Raw genomic sequence first — 13,848 nt, 5'->3', positions numbered from 1 at the left:
AGGGCGGCAAAGGGGGAGGAGGCGGGAGCGGTCACGTGGCGCCGCCGCCGCCGCGCGCGAGCGGTGCGCGCCGCCGCCGCCGAGGGCACGGGGCGGGCGGAGGGGCGATGCCGCCGCCTCCCGCCGGCCGCCGCCGCGGTGAGTGCGGGGCCGCCTCGCTGTTGGGGGGGGGGTGGCTGGCAGCGGCGGCTGCTCCGTGGTTGTGAGGGACAGGATCGGTGGTGGTGGTCTGAGGGGAGGCGGCGCCGGCGGGGGGAAGCGGCGCCGGTGTGAGGAGCAGCCCCCGGGGGGGGTGTGTGAGGGACGGTGGCGGTGTGAGGGGCGGACCCGCGGGGTGAGGGGGACGGGGTGGGCGGCGGTAGCCGGCCGTTTTCCCGCCTGCCCTGAGGGACGCGGCGGAGCCTGTCCTGGGGGCGGTGATTCCTGTTTCCCAGAGGCCGGGGTCAGGTTCAGGGCTTCCCCCTCTCCGGCCGAAGTGAACGGCGTGGGCTTATGGCGGGGGGGGCTGCCCTCGGCGGGGTCGGTGGGTGAGCTAGCCGCACGGGGAGGGCTCTTGGTTTCACCCGGCCGGCAGCGCTCCCGCGGGGAGAGACCGTGGGGACGGTGTGGGTTGCGCTACGCAGGATGGAAGACAACGTAATTATTATTTTTTTAAGTCTTTAAATGCATGCGAAGGAGCAGCAGCCGCCCGCCTGCAGGTAGACGGAAACTCTGCAACTGTCAGCCCCAAAAGTGAGGATCTGTACGTGTTACTTCTGCTGGCGCAGCTCCTTTCATTGATTCGTTTGCAGGGCGAGGGCAGGCGTTGCTTTTTGGAGGGCTTTTTGACCCCGTGGTGTATTAAAGCTTTCTTATCTTTATGACTGGGAAATTTATTTTTAAACCGTTTCTCCTTTTTTGTTCCTCTAGTTTTCGGTATATATACTTTGCAACATTGAGGCTCCCTTTTCCTCTTAGCAAATACGTGTTATTCTACCCGGCTGGTCTCCAGCCCTTCTAGTCGGTTCCCACTGCCATGTGGTATTTTTCTTTTTTTGTGTGTTGCAGCTTATAAGGAAGGCTGCAACAGAAAATAGTGATAGCAAATTAACTGTCTCCAACTTACTCGTAAGGCAAAAGAAAGGTTCTCTGGTCCCTTGTTTGCATGAGAACAGACTGAGCTGAGCTAGCAACCAAAAGCTCTGCGCCGCTGGTAGCGGGGAGCTTAGCAGATCGGACTCTTCTCTGCTTTAGTTGGCAGTGGAAGCAAACACCGTGTTCAGAAGGTGCCTTTCCAAATATAGCTGCTTCACCTTCATTCACTTCTTCATAGGTGTCAGCCTTAAAACTGCCATTCTAACTAATTAAAACACTAATGCTGTCTAGTACAGCATCTCTTCCAAACTGTATCCTAACTTCTTTTCAGTATCAGTTGCAGGGCAGCTGCAGTAGACCCTGCAGAACTTTATTGTATAACTAAATATGAAGTGCAACCCCTACTCTTCCAAAGAAAATACCTCATAACCTGGGTTTGTTGTTGCTCTGTAAACAATCTGTGCTTCATCTGTTTGCTCCAGTGCATTTAGAGTATTGCTTTCTGTTTGAAGGAATGGTGAAATCTCCTAATGCCAGTACAGTAATTATGCAGATGGGCAGGATCATTGGCATTCTGCCAACATGCCTTTTTTTTTTCCCTGGAAAATGTATTTCAACATAAGATCAAATCCCTTCTGTCCTCACTTAGAAAGAGTATTCTGTAAGTGACAGTATTCTTGAATACTTTCTGATCTAGCATTGTTGTCTTTTGTTTGGTTTTTGTTGTTGTTGGTGGGTTTTTTTACCTTTCATATGGATCTCATTTTAATAGGAAACTGCTCCCAGACATCTCTGATTAGCTTAAGCTGATCCAAGTGCAGACTGTGCCCAGGAATGGATGTTACCAACCTCTCCCTGACAGAATGTTTCTGCCCTGCTACGCTGTAGAGAACCTCCGCATATGTGAAGTAGTCTGGCTGGGATTCCTAGATCTCATTTTAGAACAGCATAAAGGTCCAGGTGGTTCCAGATAAGAGGCTTTTGATTAACAAGCAATTGGCCTCCCCCAGTATAACTGTCTCTGAAGAACTGCATGCCTTCTGCATAAGCTTTTCCTCATCTCTGGGTAAGATAAGCTCCTGCAGAGTTTTAGGAGCTCTTCTGCAGCAGAGAAGGAAAGAAATAACACTGCAGCTCTAATGAGCCTTCATCTCAGCCTCAGATGAGGAAGCCAGCAGGCTGAGTGATATGTGTTCCGGTTTAAGAGATTCTGACTGCAGGTTTCAGGGCCTGTTGCCTTGTCTTCTGCTATCTAATCACTTCGTCTCAGAGGATGCAAATAAATACTCCATTATGCATAGGAGGCAAACTAGAAAGACTTCCTGATAAACTGCTGTGTGACAGTAGTTTAGGAGAATGGGTGAATCTGTTCATTGTTCTCACAGTGATGTAAAATAACAGTAGGTGTGATTCAAGCTTTTTAGGAGGAAGAAAACCATGAAACAGCACGGCAAGGGAAATAAAGGTGAATTATTAGTATTTTGAAAATTTGTCTATATAAAACACGCTTCCTCATAGTAAATGCTAGAAAACCCAATTTTTTTATGGTAGTTATAGGGCATGTGTGTAGAGTGGGGCAAACTGTGGGTCAAATGGATAAGATTAGAAGTATCTGAGTAGATAGTAAAAATGGGGATTTCAGATCATCCAGCAAGAAAGAATAGGGTGTTGTGGGGGTGAAAAGAACAGAGGGAGGATCATTCTTACTTTAGTTACATTACCTTGCAAGGTACTGTAAAAAGGTTGTGGTCTGAGCAGCTGGCAGGCTAAGTTGGGCAGTGTGGCAGCTGTGTGTTGATTACTGAAGCAGAAGGTAAGAGGAGACTTCCAGCTGAAGGGAAAAGGTAAAATTTTGAAAAAATGCAATCGTTCCTTTCTGCGACAGTTCAGTTTATCGACCTTCTGAACAGTTCCGTCTGTCTGGCTAGGTAATATTACAGTTACAGGTATCCCTAAAGTCAAGTAATTTTCTTTGGTACCATTCATTTTGGAGAGGTGCTGCAATACAATTATGTTGCTTGTTGTTGAAGAGCAAAAGTATATTCATGTATTTCAAGTGCAGAAATTAATTTGTTTATTCTTTCTCAAAAAATATTACAGAGGAGAAGTCATTTCAATCCCTGTTAGGCTGTGGGAGGTAGATAAATTGTCTTGATTCTTATCTAAGGTTTCTTTTCAAAACATATGGTGTCTTATGGAGATGAATGCATCCGCTGTTGCAGCTACTGTGTTAAATGTATAAAGTACTGTCAGTACAGAGGCCTCGGCTGTTAAACCATTGTTTAGCAGCATGAGTAAATGCATTTGTTCAGCTCATTTTGTTTAAGAGTTAATAGTATCCACCACGTCCTTCAGCTGTGCTCTAGCATGTTTCTCATGTGAGTCAGCATTGTGTAATAATTAGTGTAAATGCTTTATTTGAAAGCTCTGTAAAAACTAGAAATACACTGCAACAAAAAGGGGGAAAATTAGGAAGCTGATCATACTGTTTCAATCAAAAGTTGACTTCAAGTATACTAAATTTCAGATATTTTGTTGTATGAACTTCTGAACTCCTTCCCTGAGATGTGAAAATATGCTAAGTCTGTAGGTTAAACGACTGATGGTGTTACCAAAATGTGGAGTATGGATTGAAGTGCCTGTAAGGGTGACATGCTGTATCTCAGCCCTTTCTTGTGCAGTCTAGGGTTTTGGCAGCCAGATACTTTGCGTGTTTGAAACTGGAATTCAGTGCTCAGGGGTGAATCAACTTTTCCACTGTTTAAATGAGTTAGAAACCCCTAATGCGGGGAACCTCAGGACTTCGTACTGCCTGCTTTATGCTTTGTAGTATGAGCAAGAAATAGGTGTGCAGGCTTAGGGAGGACTTCAGACCCCAATACCCCATATTGCTCACAGGTAGGTACTTTGATGTCTTTGCTGGCTCTAAGTTCAGTTTGGAGCAGGTGAGCTGTTGTAGTTTTCTGTCTCGTGGCAGTAGTGGCATTGCAAGTTCTGCATTTCTGAGATTGAAGGTTTGCCATGACTGGCAAGTTATACCTTATCATCTGTGCTACAGTGAGTGCTTGTATGCATGCTTTAACCCCTCTTGCCATGGAGCAAGCTACCTTGACAAAAATAATTTCTCTTGGTACGCAAGAGGGAAGGAATATATGTATGAAGAAATGTTGCAGAGCGGCTGATTGGAGGTAACTGCTTACCTGCAATAACTTTTTGTCATTCCTAAGACTTCAACTATGAGACACTGGACCACTTAAGAAGTTGAATTTTAAATTGATAGGTTAAGCTAATGAACTTGCAGAGGCATGCTAAAAAGAAGGTACCTCAGTAAATGATTGCTATGTGCCAAACTGATTTAAGCAGATACTTGATGAATGTTAGGAGCATGTTCATAAAGGTTTTCTTTTTAGTTTATGTAAAGCCGTCCAAGTACTGCTTGGCTAAATGACACAGATTTTCTTGTGCAGACAAGGATTAAATTAGGTGCTTTAAACCCTGGAAGTGGCCTTAATTGAAACAGGGATCCTTTTCCAGGAAGCAAAAACTATCCTGTTTTGGTACACAACCCCTTATGAATCAATCTTCATAGGTATTTTGACTATTTTGCTAATTTCTGAAGTGTAATGTCAAGAACAAATTATGTCATTGTCTCTGTTGATACCGCTCATATTTGTTAGTGAATTTGCTTTCTAGGAGTGCTTTTTTTAGTCTTCTGTTTCCTGGAATACCTTAATTTTGTCAGTTAGCACAAATATCGTCTCCTGCATCAGCAGATGCTACGTCTCATTGCCTGTGCAGCAAGAGAAGGCTAAGTTTTGGATTGCATGCTAACCTTCTGTGCTAGCAGTGTGTTGGAAAGCATGGCTTCTAGTGAAGTGGGAAAATGTATTTTGGATCTGCTATTCATTTTGTTGCAACATCCGCGATTTCAGCATCAAAATCCTGAGTATGTTTTCCCATTAGAAACGTTGGCAATAGATAAGTAGAAGAAGAGTGACCAACAGTGGATGGAAAAGGAGTGGTCCACAGCTCTTTCTTTGAAAGGATTTCCTTGGAGACAGAGAGATTGAGTCTGTAAGATCGTGTAGAAGGGAATGAGAGACAAAGAAAATTAGTTTTTGGCATAACTTGCAGAAGTTTGCTCTCCTTACAGACAGTGTAAAATCTCTTTATGCTACCCACTTATCACTTACCATTCTAATCCAACAGTTAATGTCCACAAAAATGTTTTTTCAGAAGCATGCTAATAGAAGGCCTGTTTACTTACATATTTGGAAAACTCCCTATCCTGTTGTCAAATACAATATTTAGCAAGATAAACTTACATTAAACTGATAGCTTAGTTTAGGTGTGTGAGTGAAAGTGTTTTCATTGACTCCATCTGTAGGTATGGTTGTACCAGCAATGGTATCTCTTTGTTAGTATTACTGTATTGAATTAAGGAAGGGAAAAAGAGAGAATGATTCCTATAGAAGAGTTTGCTAGTATAATTTAGAAATAGGTTTGCTGGCAGAGCAGAAGGTGTGAGTTACTGCTGTTCTAACCCAGAGCTCTGCTTGGTATTTATATCATGTCTGGTTATTGTGGCCTCAGAACCTTTGTTGTATTTGCCTTAATGCATCAGTCAGGTTTTATAGGTGAGAGCTGAGACACTGAGTTGCTAAGGATGTCATCAAAATCTGTAGCAGAGCAAATGGTTCAACCACAATGTCCCACGGGTCAATCTGATAAGTATACAGGTGTCCTGGTTCAGTCAGTGAGTTGAAGAGGGAAGACATAGTAGGTTTATATCCTTAGGATTCTTCTCTTATATTAATGCATGGAGACATCAGTGAAAAAATGAGAGAAGTAGAGAGAAACCTGTGTGCAGAAATTACTTTAAACTTCTGTTGGGAAAATGAATCCAAAAGCAAGAAGATTGCAGGGGGTTTTGATCTTTCTAAGAGTTTCTTACTGGAAAAATGGAAGTCCCATGCCTCTGCTGTTCCAAATGGCATGGATACTGTGGACTGTGCTAAAGCTTGGAGTGAAAAACTCCAAGTGACCTTTGTTTCTGGACATGAGAAATACAAATGGACATTGAATTCAACTCAACGCCTACTTTTAGTATTTCTTTCAGTTCTACTTTTTTTTTTAACAATGGCCGTCCACCCAGGAGAACTCAGTTTGGACATGATATATTGAGGAAATCTCTTAAGATAGTGCCATCTTTTAATAGTGTGGTGAAATGTAACAAGAGTTAAGAACTCCGAGCAGTTTAGAATGAGTTAAATATTTTCCATTCAGAGGCAGTTTGGGGATTTAAACTCTAACTTGTTTTAACCTCACTCACAGTTCTGGTGCTACATTTAATTTTTTTTTTTTTTTTTTAAAAAAACCCAATAATGTCTATGTATTGATCCTGGGCTAACCAAACCAAGTTGCAAGGGCAGACTGCAGTGCTACAGCAAGTAGCTGACAGGCTAGTGCTATCTTAACTGTGGTGATTTCTGACATCTGACTGTCAGTGAATGTGACATGTCTGGTATCCAAACATGGCACTTCTAATGTACTTTTATGTAAGTTTCTGCATATTGGAAAGAAAAACCCTGCAGAAAAAGAGAAATGAAGTAGACTTGTGTGATTTGTGGGGAGTAAGCTTGGAGGTCTATGAATTCTGTAATCTGATGCTGTAGGATAAGATGCAATGTAACCATTCTTGTGAAGACATTTTCCAATTCTGTAGTACTAGTAATAACTTAATTGCAGCAGTTTGGCGTTTTATACATGTTCAAGTGTAGTCTTTTGAAGTTTCTAGTCTGAGTTTGCAAATGTCTTGTTTATTTTTTTGTATACAGCTGTTCATTTCAGTCCTGAGTTCTGCACAGCTGTAGATGTCTGCTTGGGGCTAACTGCGGAACTGGGATTTGCAGAAAAAACTTGTGCAAAATGCAGTGTCCATGGTCAGTAGTCACAGGTTTAAAATTGAGACTGGTCAACCCCAGTTTTTACTGTCCCACTCAAAAGTGCTTCAGTGAGGTCTGTTTTGTTGCCAAATTTGCTGCCAGCTTTTTTGGCAGGAGGGCTGTACAAATAAAGTCTGATTTATTTATTTATTTTTCAGAATTGGAAAGTGTGTTTTCACTTTGCTTGTAAAAGACTGAAAAAAGCCCAAAGCACTTTTGATGAAAATTTCTTAAAATGAACAGAAAGCATACCTAGAAAACGTCAGTCAAAATGTGGCAATTCTATAAAATAACTAGTGATTTGGAAAATGAGGAGTAAAGGAATTTCTAGAATTTAATTTTGTATACAGCTTAATGATCGTTTTCTCTAGCATTACTGTGGTCTAATGCATTGATATTATGATGAGGAATGCCTCAGAAATACACTTCTCTAGTGAGTGGCAGTAAAATGACCAGTCTTGTTTATGCTGCCAAATCCATGGATCCATATGTATCATGCATCAGCTGGGGGGGGGAATATGAAAAAAACCCACAAACACAGAAAAATAGGTTGGTGCTCTTGGGGCAGTATATGCAGTCAAATGAGAAATAACTTTGCAGCATTCATGTCCTAAGACACATCCAAATTAGCTTGTTGTCATAGAGAAGCTTGTGTTTGTTACCCCATTCCTAGTTAGGACTTGGAAGCGGTACTCAGCAACAAAGTGTTAAGTTTCAGGCTCAGCATTTTATTGTTCACTGAGAATGAAGACACCAACTGGATTTGACTGCTATTGCAGTAAATGTGTTTTCACTATGTAACCTTGCACTGCTTCTGTAGCACCGACTCTTCTGGAAAAAGGTGAGTGTTCTTCTGTTCAGCTGTTCATGTAGAAGTGTGTCGTATCAAATTATTTTGCATGCATCTGTATTTTTACTGTTATTTTGGTGAGCTTTGCAGACGTAAAATGCAAAGGACAGCTAAGCAGATTTTAAACATTTAGAAAAGGTATTAAGCAGCTTACTTGTGTGTAGTTGACCTTGTAAGCTCTCTTACATTTTGCTTTTGTATATAGTGCTGGAGGGTTGTTAAACTAATGTTTAGATACATGGATCTTCAATGTGAGAGAGGTGCATTGAAAAAGAAGTTGTCAGCGTGGGTTTTTTAATCTTGCTGTTTTCTAAGCTGTATGTGAAGAAGGAAGGGCTGTATTACAAAATGCATGCGTCTTTCTTTGGAGACAGTACATGAAAATTCTGGCTTCCTTGAGAGCTGGTTTTGCTAATGAAAAGAAAATCTCACTATTTCAATTGGAAGAAAGTGTTTATTAGCAACAAAAAGGAAGAAAGTATTTTTAGGACTTCGTGAATGGCATGACATGTGTTTATATGCCAGATGGCTTAAAGTAACATCCAGCTGAGCAGCCCTATGGTGCAGCGTTTGTTAGGGGGATAGGTAAGAAAATTCCATGCATGTAACTGTGCTTTGGGAAACCAGTAGGTTGTTGTTTTTTGAGGGGGGTGGGGAGGCAGGGGGGAGAGCAGTTTATGAGGACACTGCAGCAGCATGAAAATTGTCTACTGTATAGCACTTACTCAGTATTGAGCACTAGGATTTTGGTAAGCTCATGTTTCTAATCCAAGTGTACTTGCTTTCCCTAATCAGACTGTTACTTTTCTTGATGCGATCTTGTACCACTGGTTGTAACTAAAACTGGTGTTCTTTTCTGTTGTTTGTTAACGTGAGATCCTGATTCTTAGGAAACTTTTTCTTTCCAAAACTTGTAACTGCTTTTTTCCATTAAAATTGTGTCCTTAAATGAGAGCCCTTGTGAAATATTCTCACTCCTTGGAGAGGAGAAGTATGTGGGGAGAAAGGTATCCTTTATGAGTAAGGAAAAAAAGTAGTATGTTTTGTTGTTGACAAAAGTGAAAGATATTACTGCAGAAGATACTTTAAAATTTCTTTAAGGGAGCATTTGAAATGCAGGTGAGTAAAGAAGGAACTTCACATTTTTATTATAAAAATGCTAAAGTGTTTGCATTCACTCTGGTATGGCAGCCTGCTAAGTAAAGCTTTTTTAACTGGAGTTGAGAAATTCTAAAAAGCTTGATAAGCAAAGTTATGTTCCTAGAGGAGGCGTTTCAATATATAGTCCACGGATTTAAAAATGATAGTATGCAATATTTAGACATCTCTGGTTAAGGTCCAAAAACTGAAATAACAAATGAGTATATAAGTGAGTCATTTGACAGTGGTAAAATAGTGAGGGATGAGAACCTAAAGACATAAAGAAGATGAATTTTTAAATTTTTCCTAAAACACTTTCTGCTTTTCAGACTTGGTATACTCATAGTATAGGTTCTTAGGTCTTCAGCAATTCATGCAACTAGTCTGTCTATGTGCCTTTCTTTATCTATAAAGTATGATGAATTTTACTGGTATTTTAAGATTATTTATCTGTAAAGTGTTGATCAAAATTTTGTATTCGTTCCAGGAGGATTTATTTTAGGTGGTATGACATGGACTTGTATAGCTGTGCTGAAATGACTAAACTGTTGGCTCTCAAAGCTTTTAAAGTTGCATTTAGAAGTGACTTACAGAGGCTAATTAAAAATAGATCTTAGTGTGTCATCTCATTAAAATGAATGGGAACAGTGATCTTATGCAAGAGGACAGCCTGTGGTCCACAGTCTATTTCTGTGAATGAGGGTTGCTGTGACTGGAGTTACATTAGTCTTTTTTAACTCTTTCATTCTCCCACCTTGCACCTCACTAAATAGCCTGGTTCTGTTTTCTTGATAACATCCCTGTAGATAGCTGTGGGCTGCTATTAGGTGTCGTGTCCCCCCCCCCCCCCAAGCCGTCTCTTCTGCAGGCTGAAGAAGCCCAGCGTCCTCAGCTTCTCCTCACAGGGCAAGTGTTCCAGCCCATGACCATCTTGATGGCCTTCCGCTGAACTTGCTCCAGTTTACTGATGTTTGTCTTGTACTGGCAGATCCCAAACTGGGTACAGTACTGTGCCTGTGGTCTTATGACTGCTGCGTGGGGTGGTGTAATTGCATCCCTCAGTCACCTGGCTGTGCTCCTATTGATAAGCCCGTACGCCGTCAGCTGTCATTGCTGCAAGGGCGTGCTGCTGGCTCCTGTATAGCCAGACCTCCCAGGTCCTTCTCTGCAGAGCTGTTCCCCAGGCTGTGTCAGCGGCCAGGGAGTTTGTCTGTCCCAGGTGGAGGACTTAGCTTTTGTCCTTGCTGAGTGGCACGAGGTAGGTTCCTGTAGGCCCAACCAGTCTTTACATGAGTAGTTACCTGCCTATATTGTGTCAAAAATAGCCACTTAATTCATAAAGTACAATGACTCAACCCTTCTGTAAGGTCAAAAATTAATGATTGGTTTTAATTAAAAACAAACTGGCAGGTAGATCCAATTTAGTGCTAAAAAAATCCAATAGAGGTTTTTTGTTGTAAGAACTTAAATTGGGTTGGCTCTTAGATTCTGGAGCACGTGAAACAATAAGCTTTTATTTGGAAATATCTCTGGCTCTTGTTCTGAATGTCTGTTCAATGCATGTTGCTCCTAGTGATGTGTGTTGGAGTCTGAAACAAAAGCTGCCTAAGGTGTCCCTTTTTCATCTTGCTAGTCTATTAACTTAAGGATGCCTGGAAAAAACTAATTATCATGAAGTGCAAAAGCTACTGTGAATGGCATCTCTGTTTGTGAGATGAGTGTATTATTGGAGTACTACTTATTCCTAATCTGGCCTCTGTTCATTGTACTGTTAATGCTGTTATTTGCTAGTGATTCAACAAGAAAATAGCAAAGCCTGTTCATGCTGATGCTTGTTTTGGAAGAGGAGCGATGGTAGCCATAACATCTTGGAGGCCAAGAAATATATAAAGAGTTAAGGCTATTAAAAGAGCAGAATTGCATTTGTAAGTAGTGTTGCTTTATCTTCTTGCATTTTTCCCCCCAAAATAAATAACAAAGTAAAAATTAAAAGCATCTGTAGGAGGTCATGCAGCAAATTATCCTAACACTCTGTAGAAAGATAAAATTAGTTTAATGATTTTTTTACTAGAATTCTCTTTAAAAATGAAGATTATACACATCTGTTCCTTGCCTTAATATAGGTCCAAAATACACAGGCAGTCTTGCAGGAAATCTGGGTGGTATGATTTGTGTATCTGTCTTCATTTTCCGTTTTTTTTTTTTTTTTTTTTAAGAAGAAGAAAAACTGTTCTTGGAAAAACTACAAGCAGACTTTAAGGTTTTCTCAAATAATTCTTACTCCTATTTCAAATATCTTGAGGTTAATCTGATCCTCTCTTTGACCTCTAACAAACATGAGTTTTGGCACAGTCATGAAATATCTAGTCATACGGTGTGTTTACTAAACTGTGAGGTTAATCCAAGCAGATGTCAGTGTTTAAGCAGTGGCAGGTCATAGAGCTGGTAGCTACTTTTGCTCTTTAAGCCAAAATATTGTGAAATGTGGTTGGCATATTTTTTTCATTAAAGCTATTGAAGCCTAACACATTGGGCCAGTGTTATTGCTGCACAGGTTACAAATAACAAATTCTCCCAGGCTGTCTGGGGGAACAGAGTTGTATCGTTGTTGGGCCAGTTATTAAATGAATGTAAATGTTACTGGGTTTGATGTATGAAATTAATGTCATGCTGGTGTTGTAAGGGTGCTACAAGAAACTGGTGCAACATGGAAAGCAGTATTGCACAGTAATTACTGAAGCTCAAGTCTGGTGGGTAGGCTCCTGGAGTTTTTTTTCAGCTTTGCAATCGATTGACTTTTGGAGACTTTTACTAAGTTACTAAATATTTAACTTTTATAGTTCTCTGAAAAAAAAATATCAATGATTTACTACTTCTGCAAGGAACTGAGACTTCTGTACTGGAATTCATGGAAATTAGGAATATTTTACTCTTGGCATTTCTGGCATGTGGGTCTGCAAACTCAGTTCCAAGGTTTTGCCAAGTTTCAAGTCTGAAAACTATCAGGCAATAAATATACGACAATCAAAACAGAGCAACAAGAGAGAGACTGAAAGGTAGAATATTTGGTTAGAAATTCTCAGAATACTGTGCCTTTCAGTCTTGGTCTCTTCTGAGCTGATGGGGGCAGCTTCTAAGATAACTTTTTTCCTTTCTTGGTCACCCCAGTTGCCTCCAAAATGGATTGCAATTTCCTGATGTAGGAGATGCTGCCAGCTTGAATGATTTGTTTGTCATGTTGAAGTATCTTTGGATTCCTAAGTATACCAATGCAAACAGCCATAAACTCCATGTATTGCTAGAATCTTGTGTATGTGAATGAATGCTTGTAAAATACTTAAAGCTGTTATCATTTATTATTTGCTGTGAAAGCTCCTGTATTGTCAAGGAAGAGGAAATGTCTTCAGTTCTTTCTGGATGTTCTTTATGACATGAGTTTTTGGGAAGGAGAATTGTTTAAGGTATTTTGGAAACTTACTTTTGGCAGCTTTGTTGCTTTTTGGAAATGAAGGGGAGAAATATGATAGACCCTTCAAGCCTAGTCTCATTTACTGGTAAAATCTATGAGGAACTGTATTGTGAAACAATTCTTGATATGTTTAAATGATGGGTGGCTTTTTAATGGCAATTAGTATTTTTGTTTGCATTTGAATAAATAAATAGAAATGTATTTTAACTATACTGTCCAAATAGCAATTTATTGGTGACTGGACTTAGTGTTATGGTATTTATTGCATAGGTGACAATGACTCTTATGAGCCCATTGACATTATTATCTCGATAATGCAATTCTGCTTTTTTGATTTAAGTTGTTTCTATCTAACTGTTCAAACCTGCTAGCTCTGCTTGCATTAGCAGAGCTTTAGGACTGTTGAGTTAAAAATATATATAACCTGTTTTTCTCATGCAGCATGTATCAGGGCTGAGAAAGATCCTGTATTCAGGAACAGCTTGTCTCCATTAAAAAAAAAAAGGTGAGAAAAAAAGGAAAAAAAATGGTTTGGCTTTGTGTAAGTTTCAAAATCCTGCTTGGAGAAACTGACAGAGAGGATGAGTGTTTAAGATGATCATCAGGGTATTGTGACCATGCATAGGCAGTCACAATGTTGGGTAAATTGGCAAAGCGTGTATCTTAGAATACTTCACAGAACTGGAAAGCAGAAGAGTCTGGACAGGGTAAGGCTTTTATTCACTGTGTCTAGATGGCTTGCAGAAGAAAGTCGCAGATAGGGAGATGGGTGAGGGAAGAATCGAGGGCCAAGTGGCTGCCTCTGAACTGAGTGTTTCCTCCTGGGTTCTTGTGATCAGCTGAAGTGTTCTCTCCTGCCTCTCTCCAGCATGTATCGAAGTGGTTATTTTTTTCATTGTGTGCTGAAATGAGTGAAGGGATACTTGTTTCTTGGTATATTGAGGAGAGGCGGAGATGTATTAATGTGATTGCACTTTGTATGCATAGAAGTATAGGGCTGGGAAGGTTCTCCTGGTTCCTCAGGGCAGGTCCCAAGCAGGACTGATATTGCTTAGGACTTGAAAACCTACTGCAGCCTCTTTGCTAAAACACATCTGTAAGAAGTCATGGTGAAACTAAAACTGTCTAAAACTGGAGTGTGCAGCTCTGACGCATATTATGACTTCTGTGGCTGCTTAAATGGTAGAAGTGGTTGAAACCATAGAACAGTGGTTGTGTAAATGCATATGTGTTGGTGAATAAAGTAAACTAATAAGCCTCAATGTGCTTTTCATAGGCAGGGTTTGAATTTTTTCCATTCTGCCTTCAAAATTAAGCATCTAACAAAACATTTGGTGCTTAAAGAAAGTAAATAGTGAGCCTGTATTTTC

At 40.6% G+C, this 13,848-nt stretch overlaps 1 protein-coding gene across 3 annotated transcripts in view; it reads left to right on the top strand.

The window, feature by feature from the left end:
* Positions 1–30: 30 nt before the first annotated feature.
* Positions 31–13,848, top strand: part of GALNT11 (polypeptide N-acetylgalactosaminyltransferase 11) — a 53,557-nt gene continuing 39,739 nt past the window's right edge. For 2 of the 3 annotated variants that reach the window (XM_069778229.1, XM_069778228.1), the window contains exon 1: positions 31–138. The gene's annotated coding sequence lies outside the window, so the exon portion shown is untranslated. Of the gene's footprint in view, positions 139–7,842; positions 7,861–13,848 lie in introns of those variants that run through there. The other variant, XM_009915713.2, reaches the window with a different exon arrangement.

The sequence above is a fragment of the Haliaeetus albicilla genome, chromosome 2 (genome assembly GCF_947461875.1).
Source record: "Haliaeetus albicilla chromosome 2, bHalAlb1.1, whole genome shotgun sequence".
Classification (NCBI taxonomy): domain Eukaryota; kingdom Metazoa; phylum Chordata; class Aves; order Accipitriformes; family Accipitridae; genus Haliaeetus; species Haliaeetus albicilla.
The sequence above is the reverse complement of the archived record's forward strand: the minus strand, read 5'-3'. Positions and strand labels throughout refer to the sequence as shown.